This window comes from Bubalus kerabau, chromosome 15 (genome assembly GCF_029407905.1).
Source record: "Bubalus kerabau isolate K-KA32 ecotype Philippines breed swamp buffalo chromosome 15, PCC_UOA_SB_1v2, whole genome shotgun sequence".
In the NCBI taxonomy this organism is placed as follows: domain Eukaryota; kingdom Metazoa; phylum Chordata; class Mammalia; order Artiodactyla; family Bovidae; genus Bubalus; species Bubalus kerabau.
Window position 1 is genome coordinate 83117260 of NC_073638.1, and position 15519 is coordinate 83132778.

At 40.9% G+C, this 15519-nt stretch overlaps 2 pseudogenes; one reads left to right on the forward strand and one right to left on the reverse strand.

Annotated features, from left to right (window-relative positions):
- The first annotated feature begins 688 nt into the window (after positions 1-688).
- Positions 689-9361, forward strand: LOC129627955 (olfactory receptor 5B3-like; annotated as a pseudogene).
- A 4121-nt stretch (positions 9362-13482) lies between these two features.
- Positions 13483-14518, reverse strand: LOC129627956 (olfactory receptor 5B2-like; annotated as a pseudogene).
- Between the last annotated feature and the right edge of the window lie 1001 nt (positions 14519-15519).

Sequence of the window (15519 nt, forward strand, 5' to 3'; positions counted from 1 at the left end):
ACCTAGACAGCATATTAAAAAGCAGAGGCATTACTTTGCCAACAAAGGTCTGTCTAGTCAAAGCTATGGTTTTTCCAGTAGTCACGTATGGATGTGAGAGTTGGACTATAAAGAAAGCTGAGCACTGAAGAACTGATGCTTTTGAACTGTCGTGTTGGAGAAGACTCTTGAGAGTCCCCTGGACTACAAGGAGATCCAGTGAGTCAATCCTGGAGAAAATCAGTCCTGAATATTCATTGCAAGGGATGATGCTGAAGGTGAAACTCCAATACTTTGGCCACCTAATGCAAAAAACTCACTCATGGGAAAAGATCCTGATGCTGGGAAAAATTGAAGGCAGAAGGAGAAGGGGATGACAGAGGATGTGATGGTTGGATGGCATCACTGACTTGATGGACATGAGTTTGAGTAAGCTCCGGGAGTTGATGATGGACAGGGAGGATTTTTGTGCTGCAGTCCATGGGGTTGCAAAGAGTCAGACAGGACTGAGCAACTGAACTGAACTGAACTGAGCTGTTCCCTTCTCCAGGGGATCTTCCCAACCCAGGGATCGAACACAGGTCTCCCATATGGCAGGAAGATGATAACATAGCAAATCCTGATAAATTGTTATGTTATCGTTACCATGAAATGATGATCTCTATCTTGGTTTAGGAAAGGTGGATGGTGATTTTCAGGGTCTCAAAATATGGGTGAGTTTGAAGTCTGGGTAACTTATTTCTCAATATGCCTTTCCTTACACATGAGTTCATTTAATCTTTCCTGTGCCCTCCAGGATTTCTTACTCTATCCCAGACATTTTAGGGCTTCCCTGGTGGTGCATTGGTAAAGAATCCACCTGTCAATGCAGAAAGTGCTGGTTCGATCCCTGGGTGGGGAAGATCCCTTGGAGTAAGCAGTGGCAACCCACTCCAGCATTGTTGGCTGGAAAATCCCATGGACAGAAGAGTCCAAGGGGTTGCAAAATATTTCAACATGACTTAGTGACTTAACAACCACAGACATTTTATATGAAAATTCAGGGATGTTCAGCCTATCTTGATTGTTTAATTTTCCTTCTGATCCATATTTGAAAGAGTTTTCTTCTCTCAAACTCATTTTTACTCACTTCACTCTCATTCATTAGCTGGGTCACAGAAATATAAGACTGATAAATGATGGACCAGGAGTTTAATTCTAGTCTGCACCTCTGTTCTGGGGCAAGTTCCATGTTTTTACTTTTTAATTTAGATTTGGAGTATTGGAAGCATGTTCATTCTCTGGCAGCGCTTGTCTCTAAAATCTTTCTCTGTCCATGCTGCTATTTAAATTACCATTCCTAGTCTTTAAAGGGTTTGTGCTTACAAATTTCTGAAAAACATGGTAAAATAACCTATAACAATTTATAGCATGCACTGGGTCCTAAAATCTCTAATAAGAGAATTATATATTTAGATAAATTAAAAGACGCTTACTCCTTGGAAAGAAAGTTATGACCAACCTAGATAGCATATTCAAAAGCAGAGACATTACTTTGCCAACAAAGGTCCGTCTAGTCAAGGCTATGGTTTTTCCAGTGGTCATGTATGGATGTGAGAGTTGGACTGTGAAGAAGGCTGAGTGCCGAAGAATTGATGCTTTTGAACTGTGGTGTTGGAGAAGACTCTTGAGAGTCCCTTGGACTGCAAGGAGATCCAACCAGTCCATTCTGAAGGAGATCAGCCCTGGGATTTCTTTGGAAGGAATGATGCTAAAGCTGAAACTCCAGTACTTTGGCCACCTCATGTGAAGAGCTGACTCATTGGAAAAGACTTTGATGCTGGGAGGGATTGGGGGCAGGAGGAGAAGGAGACGACAGAGGATGAGATGGCTGGATGGCATCACTGACTCGATGGACTTGGGTCTGAGTGAACTCCGGGAGTTGGTGATGGACACGGAGGCTGGCGTGCTGCGATTCATGGGGTCGCAATGAGTCTGACACAACTGAGCGACTGAACTGATGTCTCAATCTTCACAGTAAATGTTAACTCTATTATGAATGTTTTAGACATACTAAAAATGAGAATTTGAGAAGTTATTTCCTAAATTACCTATATGCTGCTAAGTCACTTCAGTCGTGTCCGACTCTGTGCGACCCCATAGACGGCAGCCCACCAGGCTCCCCCGTCCCTGGGATTCTCCAGGCAAGAACACTGGAGTGGGTTGCCACTTCCTTCTCCAATGCATGAAAGTGAAAAGTGAAAGTGAAGTCGCTCAGTCATGCCCGACTCCTAGAGACCCCATGGACTGCAGCCTACCAGGCTCTTCCGTCCATGGGATTTTCCAGGCAAGAGTACTGGAGTGGGGTGCCATTGCCACCTCCGAAACTACCTATATAACACAACATAAATTTAATATTTAAATGAATATATGATTCATTTTGCAGCCTATACTTCTGAATGACTGCTCTGTCAACTTTTCTAGATGTCCTGAAAAGGGTGAGATTGTGAGGTAAAGAATAGTAAATGGCATAAAGATCTAAAAAAACCACATGAGGACTCTTCTGGAATCTAAACAACTGTTAATTCAAACACTGTAAGCTTCTACCACAATGACATGAGAAGATAGAAAACAATGAAATTACCACCTAGTCAGTCAGAGCATCACCTGCTGTTTTTGTCCATCGTCTTTAGGAACATAACCTAGAGCTTTATGAGCATAACTGAACTTCCAACTAGTGGAATTATTTTGTAATTTGACTCTATCCCAATTTTTTCAGGAAAATGTTTATGACATTCCAATTTGAGCTCAAATAGCTCATAGTATCAACTTCACGACTGCTTTTTACATGTATTGCTGCTACTGCTGCTAAGTCACTTCAGTCGTGTCTGACTCTGCAACCCCATAGACGGCAGCCCACCAGGCTTCCCCGTCCCTGGGATTCTCCAGGCAAGAACACTTGAGTGGGTTGCCATTTCCTCCTCCAATGCATGAAAGTGAAAAGTGAAAGTGAAGTCGCTCAGTCGTGTCTGACTCTTAGCGACCCCATGGACTGCAGCCCACCAGGCTCCTCCATCCATGGGATTTTCCAGGCAAGAGTACTGCAGTGGGGTGCCATTTACATGTATTACACTTGCTCAAAATGTGGATGGAATATAGAAGCTTACCTGTCTCTTGAAAAGAAGCTGCAAATCCTGAATTTTCAGTCTGATCTAAAGCTCCTCAAGGGTAGAATTTAAAAATTCTGTGGAAGAGGCTCTCTCTGTGATGTTAATCAAAGGGTGTCCTTATAATTGTCACTTACCTTAGACCAAACTTTTGTGAAATAGATATAATATGATTGACACATCAGCATAATTCAGGGACTTGTGGCCACGAAGAGCTAAGGACAGAAGGTCTATAGTATGGCTCAGTACATTGCTGTCATTTTGACTACATTCCATATGATGTTTATCTTGGGGTTTCCCCTGTCAGTGGTTGTAGACTCACAGAAAATCCTGTTTTGAGGAAGGCCTTTATGTGTACTAGCAACTATTCACATTCAGATGAGTAAATAAATGGCCAGAGAGGTTCCGTATGTAGTCTGTTCCTTCTAAAATGATGTCAAGGAGAACTGTTTTGGGATTTTAGAAGCTAATTAATGGGAGCCAGGAGGGAATGTTAGGGACCTGGAGCTTGTCTCAGGACAAGCCCCCATGAGATAGCCAAAGGCGCTCATTCCACTTACTCTAGAAAGAAGCAATTAAACTGCCTCGAGGAAGAGCTTGGCTTCCTGAGCCAGGAGCACGCAGATATATTTACATTATTTTCTTGTCATTTCTTTCTTTTTTTCAGTTTAAGTGTAATTTATTTGCAACTTCTTATTTTAGTGTACAGTTCTGAGAGTTTGGACAAATGTGAGTGATCATGTAACCACCAACACAATCAAAATTAAAAACAGGCTTGAAGTATGTAAATCACTTTGAATTCTAGCATAGAATATAAAAGGTAAACAGATAAAAATAACTGTAACTGTAATTTTGTATTACCAGATACCAAATATGAAAAGATACAATTTGTGATATGAGTAATGAAAAGAGAGAGGTATATAGGAGCAGAGTTTTGTAAGTGATGGAAGTTAAATTGTTACCAGTCAAAAAGACGGTTGTAACTATGAGATGTTTTGTGTAAGCCCCAAGGTAATCCCAAAGACAGTACCAGCAGAAGATGCACCACAGAAAATGAGGAAGGAATCAGTCTATCACTACAAAAAGTCAGCGACACACAAAGCAAGGTATCAAGAGAATAAAAGAGGGGGGAAATGGCTACAAGACAGCAAAATGACAATAACTAGTCCTTCTGTGATGGCTAATTATATGTATCAACTACAGTAGGTCAGGGAATGCCCGATATGTTATTAACCACTGGTTTTGCGTGTGACTGTGCGGGTGTTTATAGACGAGATCAGCGTTTAAATCAGTGAAATGAGTGAAGCAGATGACCCTCTCTGATGTGAGTGATGACCATCCAATCCATTGTGGGCCTGAATGAAACAAAATGGTAGCAAGTTGAATTCACTTTCTACTTGACTGCTTGAGCTTAGGACATTGATAGTCTGCTCTTGGCATTAAAAAGCTCAGGGTTTTGTTAAGGCGATAGAAGTCTTCTGTATTGTATTTGTGGCAGTGGTACCTGACCAGATAAAACTTAACCAAACTCTTGGAATAATACACTGAAAGCTGTGGGTGTTGATGGCTTGTAAATTATACTTTGAGTGCAAAATGGAAAAAAAATGAAGAACAAGCAGTGAATATGAAAACACGTGTACACTCTCAATATATCCAGCAGAATCCCACAAGCTATTTAATTCTGTCTTCCCTAAGAACATGGGATGAGAGCTACAGATGCTCTCATGGGGGAAAGCCCCAGAGAATTCTGTGTTTCTATGGCTCCCTTCTGACTCCCATGAGCCAGCTTCTGAATTCCCAACATAAATCTACATGACATCACTGACTGTGTGTGCTGAGCCCCTTGGCCATCATTTAGCAAACACAGGCATCCCTGTCTGACCTTGAACCTAAGGATTTGCTATAGTGGCCAGAGAAAACGTCTCAGAGTAAAATTATATTGATCAGCTTTAAAGTGATAACCTCTCAGTAAGGTGTTTTACGGAGCTGCCCTCATCTGCTAGTTACAAGCACAAGTCTGTACAAAATATATGAAAAGAGGTAATATTATTAATTGTTTTTCAAACAAGGAGAAGAAAAATGACTTCTCCAAGAGCATAGTCAGAATTAGTGGTGAATTCGGGACTTTTATCCAGGTTTCTAACTCCATGTTGGGTTCCTTCCTCCATCTTTACTTGTCTTCGAGGTCTTGGAATCTTTGGACCAGTATCTGATAAAGAACATCTCTAACAGTGGTGGTTTAGTCACTAAGTCGTGTTCAACTCTTGCAAACCTATGAACTGTAGCCCGCCAGGCTCTCTGTCCATGGGATTTTTCCAGGCAAGAATACTGGAGGGGGTTGCTATTTCCTTCTCCAGCAGATCTTCTGGACCCAGGAACTGAACCCAGGTGTCCTGCATCACAGGCGGATTCTTTACCAACTGAGCTATAAGGGATGTGCGCTTTATTCCATGACTAAATATCTGATTTCATTATCACTCTTCAGATTGGCTCTCTTCTTTTCCAGCAGCAAGGTAAGCTTCTATGTTTCATATACATTTTTAGTGAGAAGTATAATTCATGTAAAATCTATGGGGCAGCTATATCTACTATGAAGTATCTGAGCACAGAAAGAGATGGCTTCAACATTTTTTTTCTAAAACGATGAGTTGAGGCTGAAGTTTGAATGTCAAAATTTCCATTAACGGGAGTTTAGAGATATGTACGGAATAAAGTCATGTTGTTCTCCTATAAAAGAATAGCAAAAAAAAAAAATTAATTATAAATGGTCCTGTTACTAAGTCTTAATCTCATGTTAGTTACTATCCTATGTCCTCTCATTGGAGGCAAGAAAGAAAACCACAAGAGATTGAAATAACACTTCTTCAAACCACAGAAGTGTTCTGATCAAGTTAGCGAGATCTCTACTCTATTGTAATCTTCCCCCATAATCCCATCCTTGTGATTACTCGCACATTTGCAAATGCAGCTAGTGAGGTGGCAGAAAACACAGGCTTCTGATTTGGTCATGGCTGGGTTTGAATCTTGAATCCTGAATCTTTTTCATACTAACTGTAATTGTGCAGCTTTACATAGCTGCTCAAGTCCTCAGTGTTCTTACTGGTAAAATGGGTATAATAACATGGTCCACCTTACAGCATCACTGAGGATTAAAAGAAAAGGTGGGATTCCCTGGTGGCTCAGACAGTAAAGAATTTCCCTGGGTTGGGAAGATTCCCTGGGGAAGGGAAAGGCTACCCACTCCAGTACTCTTGCCTGGAGAATTCTACGGACAGAAGAGCTTGGCAAGCTATAGTCCATGTGGTTGCAAACAGTTGGACACAACTGAACAACTTTCACTCACTCACTCACTCAGAGGAATGAGTGTGTGTATTATTTGTATACATGTGTATATACATATTAACACATGAGCAACTATATGTGTATACATACGCATAAACATAGATGCATATGCTCTTAATGGGGGCTTCCCCAGTGGCTCAGCTGGTAAAGAACCCACCTGCCAATGCAGGAGATGTAAGAGAAGTGGGTATGATCCCTGGATGGGGAAGATTCCCTGGAGAAGGAAATGGCAACCCACTCCAGTATTCTTGCGTGAAAAATCCCAAGGACAGAGGAGCGTGGTGGGGAGTCCATGGGGTCACAAAGAGCTGGACATGACTGAGTGCACATGCACATAGACACAGCACATACATTCTCTCTGTAGCGAGCCTATGAGATGAGACGCGCACATGCATGTTCTCTGTAGCGAGCCTCTGAGATGAGACGCGGGTAATGAGAAAGAACGAGCTTAAAGAGACTCAATTCATGCTAAAATAAAGGCTTTAAGAAAGAAAATAGACAAACGAATGGTTCATGTGGAGTGGCTGGAACAGCCATTGATGGTAGCAGAGACCCGATAGACTGGGAGACATTGGAAGACACAAAAGTATTGGTGGACAGAGTGTGAGATAAAGGAAGTTGAAGAGAGAGGCTGCAAGACTTCAAAACTCATCCACACCTGAATCCCTGATTTCACCTGCCTTTCTCAAACATGTAGCCTATCATTCCATCCTAATGATAAAGTCACAACTAATGATTATCAGGAGATGCTAGGCACTCAGCATTTGACTTGTTTGGTTTTTTTTGATACATTATTTCATCTAATTCTCATAATACTACCTTGAGGTATTATTCTTCTGTACATGGAGAAAACCAGGATCAAGTAGTTAGGTTACAACCAAAGACTCTTGGGTAGCAAATGGTACAACTTACATGCATCTCTTCCCAGAACCCAAGCTTCATACCCAATGCTATGTCTTCCCCTCAGAATTGCCTCTGCTGGCAAGTGCTCTAGTTATTCCGCTGTATCTATTGCACATACGTGTCTCAGCTACTTAATGGAGAAACCCAAACACTGAGTTTGGGCCAATGGAGACAATGAGTAATTGTAAATTGAGTAAAACTCAATTTTATTTATTTATTTATTGCAGGCAAGTTTAATTTATTTCTTTTAAAAAATTTTATTGAAGTACAGTTGATTTACACTGTTGTGTTTCACTTCTGTGGTACAGTAAAGTGACTCAGTTATACATATACATTCTTTTTCATGTTCTTTTCTACCATGGTTTACCACAAGCTGTGGAATACAGTTCTCCGTGTTTTACAGTAGACTTTATTGTTTATCTATCCTGTATACCATAATTTCCATCTGTTAATCCCAAAGTCTCAGACCAGTGGGCCAAGAACAACTCTTCCTGGGTACAAAACTTGACTTTGACAGTAATAATTTTGTGAATTTAAATACATTACTCAACCCCTATACTTCAAAAGTTAAAAGAGGGTAACAACTAGTCACTCTTATGAGCTTATTGAGAAAAGCAAATTGATACTCAGGTGAAGTGTACAGGGCAGCTCCAGACACAACAGCAGCATAGAAATGTAAGCATTTGCGAGGCTCAGGGAACTGAAATGACATGTATTCACTCTAGACATGCCATCTTGAGCAAGACTTTATATTTTCACATTTCAGTTTACAAGTTTATAAAATTTAGACAGTAGGAGATGAACCATAAAGATCCTTCAGTTTCAACAATGTATAACTCTATAATTTATTGATATGCATCAAAACTTGTTGCCAAAGCCATATTTTATATGAATAATATTGAGGCTATAATTACTGCCATAATGCAATAATGCACATCTACCTATCTACCAATCATCTAGTTACCGATCTGTTTCAGCTTCTCTCCATTCAATTTCTCTGTTCCTTTATTTCTTATTGCTCCAGGGCGTCTTGTGATTCCCAAACCACAGCCATGGAGAACAATAAGGAGTGGCTGAGTTCGTCCTGCCGGGACTCGCCAGTGCCCCGGACTGCAGGCCCCCTGCTCATCGTGTTTGCTCTCATCTACCTCTTCAGCGTGGTTGAAGCCTGGGGATGGTTGTTCTGATTCTTGTGGACTCTCGTCTTCACATTCGCATGTGCTTTTTCCTTAGTGATCTGCCTTTAGTGGACTTCTGTTATTCTACAGCTGTCACTCCCAAGGCCATGGCTGAGCTGCTTATGGGAGACCAGGTCATCTCCTACAATGCATGTGCTGCTCAGATGTTCTTTTTCGTGGCCCTGGCCACCGTGGAAAATTGCCTCTTGGCCTCAATGGCTTATGATTGCTATGCAGCCGTGTGCAAACCCCTGCACTACAGGACTGCCATGACAACCCGTGTGCGTGCTGGTCTGGCCGCAGGTTCCTACATCTACAGCTTTCTGAATGCCTCTATTCACATCAGGGACACATTCAGTCTCTCTTTCTGTAGGTCCAATCTAGTCCATCACTTTTTCTGTGACATTCCAGCAGTCGTGGCTCTCTTGCTCTGATAGACATGTTAGTGAGCTAGTTCTCGTCTTTGTGGCAAGCTTCAATATCTTTTTTGCCCTCTTGGTTATCTTGATTTCCTACCTGTTCATATTTGTCACCATCCTGAAGATGCTCTCGGCTGAGGGATATCAGAAGGCTTTATCCACCTGTGCTTCTCACCTCACCACAGTCTCCATCTTCTATGGGACCGCCATCTTTATGTACTCCCAGCCCAGCTCCAGTCATTCCATGGACACAGACAAAATTGCATCTGTGTTCTATACGATGGTCATCCCCATGCTGAACCCCCTGGTCTATAGTTTAAGAAACAAGGAGGTTAAAAGTGCTTTCAAGAAGGCAGTGGAAAAAGCAAACTTGTCTCTAGGCTTTACCTTTTAAAGCTGTAATATTCCAAATAACCTAGTTTCATTCCTCTCCTGTCTTTAACCATGAAATTATCCACATTTTAGGGCCCACACTACTCTTAAATTACTGAGATACTATTACCATTTCTCCTTCAAAAGTCTATCATCAAGAAAAGATAAAATGGCCAACTAAGTAATATCTGAATGAGGATGTCCACAGGGGTCTTTGAATATTTGGTGCCCTGCTTGTAATAAACTTTATTAATTATATTTGATTTATTCACATGCTCTTATTTTCTCTACCACATAACAACACAAGCATATCAGTAAAACACTGGATACACAAAACCATGAATAAACGCACGTGCAAGAAGCTCAGAAGACTTTGGTAAATTTCCTTAGATAAGAAAATGTGGTTAGAATGGTCTTTTTTCCCCAAAAACTTGTGGGGTTTTTTTGTCTCCTGGTTGTGTTTTAGAAGCTGATTGAGAATCGACAGATATTAGTGAAATTAAATTGTGCTGTAGACACTTCATGGTGTTTCTTGCCACAGTGTCCTTCCACTTCTTGCAAGCAGCATCCAGAATGTCTTTGGGGAATTTCTTTATGTTAGTTGGTATAAATAATACTATTTTTTGCTGTTATACAAGCAAAGTCCAAAATTACAGTGGCTTAACCACAGAGATTTTTCTTGCTTATATATTGTTCAGTTAGTTGTTCTACAGAAGCTCAGTAGAACAGTAATCCAAGTTCTTTGTTTTGTGGCTCACATGATCTTTGCTCCTATTCTGTAAATCTAAAACATATTCTAAAAGCATTTATTATTTACAGTAACTAGCACATGGAAGCAACCTAGATGTCCATTGACAGATAAATGGTAAGGAAGTTGTGGTACATATACACACTGGAGTATTGCTAAGCTATAAAAAGGAGCACATTTGAGTCAGTTCTAATGAGATGGATGAACCTAGAGCCTATTATACGGAGTGAAGTGAGTCAGAAAGACAAGCACTGTATATTAACACATACATATGGAATCTAGAAAGATGGTACCGATGATCCTGCATGCAGAGCAGCAGAGGAGACACAGACACAAAGAGCAGACTCTGGGGCACAGTGGAAGAAGGAGAGGGTGGGACGATTTGAGAGGATGGCACTGGCACACACACAATGTCACATGTAAAACAGACAGCCAGCGGGACGTTGCTGGTGGTCTGTGACAGCCTAGAGGGCTGGGAGGGGGAGGAGTGGGAGAGAAGTACAAGAGGGAGGGGGCATGTGTACACCTACGGCCATTTCACGGTGCTGTACGAAAAAACATCACAATATTATAATCACCCTATGATTAAAAATAAAATATTAAAAGTTTAAAAAGTAGCTTTTAAATGGCCCCAGTAGAAGACACATCACTATCATCATAAACTTAGAGCCAGAAGAGGATATATTAGGATTACAACATCCGTCCACACTGCTGTCCATCTCAGTACATCCAAACTCAGTCTTGCAAATACTGGGAGGACGGAAGCCTCCAAGTATGTAGACGCAGAGAAAGGAATATCAGTGCAAGTTCCTATGGGCGTCTTTATTACAGAATTGAGCTCCCCAAGGATCAAAATAAAACACATAAATATTATTCTACTCCGATATTTAATATAGGTTATGTTTACTATTGATAAGTACTATTATGTTTACATTATCTATGGAGGCTTAGAATCACTGGAATGAACTGCATTACCATAACCAACTCACATATTAAGCATTAAAATAGTTTGATACGTTTTGTCTTTTCAGTTCAGTTCAGTTCAGTCACTCAGTCGTGTCCGACTCTTTGCGACCCCATGGACTGCAGCACTCCAGGCCTCCCTGTCCATCACCAACTCCCAAAGTTTGCTCAAACTCATGTCCATTGAGTTGGTGATGCCATCCAACCATCTCATCCTCTGTTGTCCCCCTCTCCTCCCACCCTCAATCTCTCCCAGCATCAGGGTCTTTTCAAATAAGTCAGCTCTTTGTCTTTTATGACTCACTAGATAGAATCTATTTGATGTGTTGTCGATGAGATATCATTTCTAAGGAATGATGACAAAGTTTCCAGATAATCATTGTGTCTGTCAGTGGGAATCAAAAGCACTGAGTGACAATGTAGAAAATATTTCAGTCAAACAAAACACCAGTCATGCCTCTTGAAATGCTTATTTTACATAGATTTATTTTATGAATGAATTATAAATATCCTGATTCAAATATTTAATATACTCATCCTGATAGGTGAAGCTGAAATAAAAGCTTCATCCATCCATTCATTCACACATTCATTCATTTAAAAATATTTATTTAACTCTCCTATGATCCAGAAATTGATTTAGGTACCAAGGACTAGGGGCTTCCCTGGTGACTCAGATGAGAAAGAATCTGCCTGCAATGCAAGAGACCCAGATTTGATTCCTGGGTCAGGAAGATCCCATGGAGAAGGGAATGGCTATCAACTCCAGTATTCTTGCCTGGAAAATTCCGTGGACAGAGGAGTCTGGAGGGCTACAAAGAGTTGGACATGACTGAGCAACCAATGCTTTCACTCACTTTTACCGAGGAGATACGAACAAAGCAGATGAAGCTATTTCTCATATGGAATTTATGTTTTAGTTTGAATATATACATAAGTACAAGATGGATTTAGAAAAGGCAGAGGAGCCAAAGATCAAACTGCCAACATTCGTTGGATCATAGAAAAAGCAAGAGAACTCCAGAAAAACATCTACTTCTACTTCACTGACTACGCAAAAGCCTTTGACTGTGCTCAGTTCAGTTCAGTTGGTCAGTCGTGTCCGACTCTTTGTGACCCCATGAACCGCAGCACACCAGGCCTCCCTGTCCACCACCAACTCCTGGAGTTTACCCAAACTCATTTCCATTTTGACTGTGTGGATCACAACAAACTGTGGAACATTCTAAAACAGATGGGAATACCAGACCACCTTACCTGTCTCCTGAGAAATCTGTGTGCAGGTCAAGAAGCAACAGTTAGAACCGGACATGGAGCAATGGACTCATTCCAAATTGGGAAAGGAGTATGTTAAGGCTGTATATTGTCACCCTGCTTATTTAACTTCTATGCAGAGTACATCATGTGAAATGCTGGGCTGGATGGAGCACAGGTTGGAATCAAGATTGCTAGGAGAAATATCAATAACCTCAGATATGCAGATGACACCACCCTTATGGCAGAAAGTGCAGAGGAACTAAAGAGACTCTTGATGAAAGTGAAAGAGGAGAGTGAAAAAGCTGGCTTAAAACTCAGCATTCAAAACACTAAGATCGTGGCATCTGGCCCCATCACTCCATGGCAAATAGATGGGGAAAATGGAAACAGCGTGCTATACAGTAGGGCCTTGCTGTTTATCCATTTCGTATGTGATAGTTTTCATCGGTTCATCCCAAACTCCCGATCCAGCTCTCCTTCATCTCCCTTCCCCTTGGCAACCACCAGTCTGTTCTTTGTGTCTTGCAAGACAGTTTGTTTTGTAGATAAGTTCATTTGTATCAAGTGATATCACAGGTGTTTGTCATTCTGACTTACTTTATCTGATATGATAATCTCCAGGTCCCTCCCTATTGGTACAAATACCATTCTTGTTTTTATAGCTGAGTAGTATTCCATCGTATACATGTACCACATATTCTTTGTCCACTCATCTGTGAGTGGAAATGGAGGTTATTTCCACATCTTAGCTATTGCAGATAGTGCTGACATGGACATAAGGGTGCATGTCTGGTTTTGAATTATAGTTTTGTCCTGATATATTCTCAGGAGTGGAATTATTGGATCATATGGTACCCCAATCGATCATTTAAAAGTCTTTTCTTTTTCAAAAACTAGCCATCTGTGATTTATTTATTTAACAAATTTCCTGCTCCAGTCTGTATGTGCATACATGAGCCGCAGGAACGCAGTTCTAACCCTAGGCTTGTGTATGCCCCTGTTTTTGCATGTACCTTTGCATCAGCATGATAATAATAGGTTTCCACTAGGAATCTAACATCATATGATGGGGGCATATCTCCTCAGGAAGATAAGTGCAGTATGGGCCTTAACATGTGAGTCACTGAGCAAAGGATACCTTAGAGATGATGCTAACTTTTCTGGATCCTACATCATTAAAGAGCTAATCCTAGAGACAATTTTGATTTCTCAACAACCTTCTTGAATGCACTTTTGACCTCCCTGTTCCTCAGGTTATAGACCACAGGGTTTAGCATAGGGAGGACCATAGCATATAACACAAAGGCCATTTTATCTGTATCCATGGCATGACTGGAGGAGGGCTGTAAGTACATGAATATGACTGTCCCATAAAAAATGGAGATAGCAGTGAGGTGAGAAGCACAGGTGGACAAAGCCTTCTGATGTCCCTCAGCTGAGTGCATCTTCAGAATGGTGATAAATATGAGCAGGTAGGAAATAAAGACAATTATGAGAGTAAAACCCACATGGAAGGTATTAATACAAACAAGAACTAACTCACGGATGTGCTTATCAGAGCAGGAAAGGATCATGAGTGCTGGAACATCACAGAAGAAGTGATGGACCACATTGGACCTGTAGAAAGAGAGACTGAAGTTATCTCCAACATTTACAGAGGCATTCAGAACACCACATGCGTCAGAGCCTATGACAAGACAAACACACCTATTTTTTGTCATGGAGGTGGCATAATGCAGGGGTTTGCACACTGCTGCATAGTGGTCATAAGCCATTGATGCCAACAGGTAACTTTCCCCAGTGCCAAAGACCATAGAAAAGAACACCTGAGCAGCACATGCATTGTAAGAAATGACCTTATTTCCTGTAAGGAATCCTGCTGTTATATTGGGTGTGACTGCTGAGGAGTAACCAAAGTCCACCAGAGAGAGATTACTCAGGAAAAAGTACATAAGAGTGTGAAGGTGAGGTCCAATAGAATCAACATGATCATCCCCAGATTTACAACTAGAGTGATAAGGTAAGTGAGGGTAAACATCATGAAGAGTGGGACCTGTAGTCCTGGGCATCAGTAAGTCCTAGGAGGATGAATGCAGTCACTTCTGTTTTGTTCTCCACGGTGTCATTTAGGAATCTCAGGATGCCCTGCAACAATGAGAAGTAAAGGAGCAGAGGAATGGAAAGGACAGGGCACAGTGGAACTGGATGCATAAATGCTCTGTGCACTCTTCCAATCACAGCAATAATTTGCTCTCCAGCTCGAAAGCATACACATAAGAAAATTAGTAAAAAATTTAATAGTTGAAATTGAAGGGTTTCATGGATCAGTCACCCCATTTACTAATTTTGTATATGAGAAACTGAGGTAAAGAAAGGGTTATGACAACCTTAGACAAGGTCGTCATACTATTCATACTTTGGCTACCAGATGCAAAGAACTGACTCATTTGAAAAGACCCTGATGCTGGGAAAGATTGAGGGCAGGAGGAGAAAGGGATGACAGGGGATGAGATGGTTGGATGGCATCACTGACTCAATGGACATGAGTTTGAGTAAGCTCTGGGAGTTGGTGATGGACAGGGAGGCCTGGAGTGCTGCAGTCCATGGGTTGCAAGGAATCAGACACGACTGAGTGACTGAACTGAACTGAATTGAAGGTCGTCAAATATCTGGAATGATTCCATCTTCCAAATCATATCTACTGAGAATAGAAACAGCTTACCCTTCTACAGTGCTCACTTTCAGGAATATATATATATATATACACACACATATATACATACATATATATATATATATATATATATATATGTCACAGCTGGTCCCCATTATCTGTAGCAGTTAGGTTCTATAAAATAACAGTGAGCAGCGAATTCATGAATGCTTCTTTGCTCCCAGCAGAAATAGTTTCCTGCAAGACTCTGGCCACATTTTCATCAGTCATTCAATCCAAAATATTTTTTATGTATGTTTCTTTTTAAAGAGATCTTATTTAATATATACTGTTGATTCATTAACATTGATATCACAGCCAACGGCATTATATGTCATATACTTATTTTCTCCTTAAGGCACATCACAGTCTTCTTTTAGCACTACATTCAGGAAAATTTAATTTTCCTAATTAAAAAATCACACAACAGGAAGCATAAAAATGTGAAAAACTGACACTACAAAGCCTGCATGAAAACACTTGTACAGTAACCATGGCG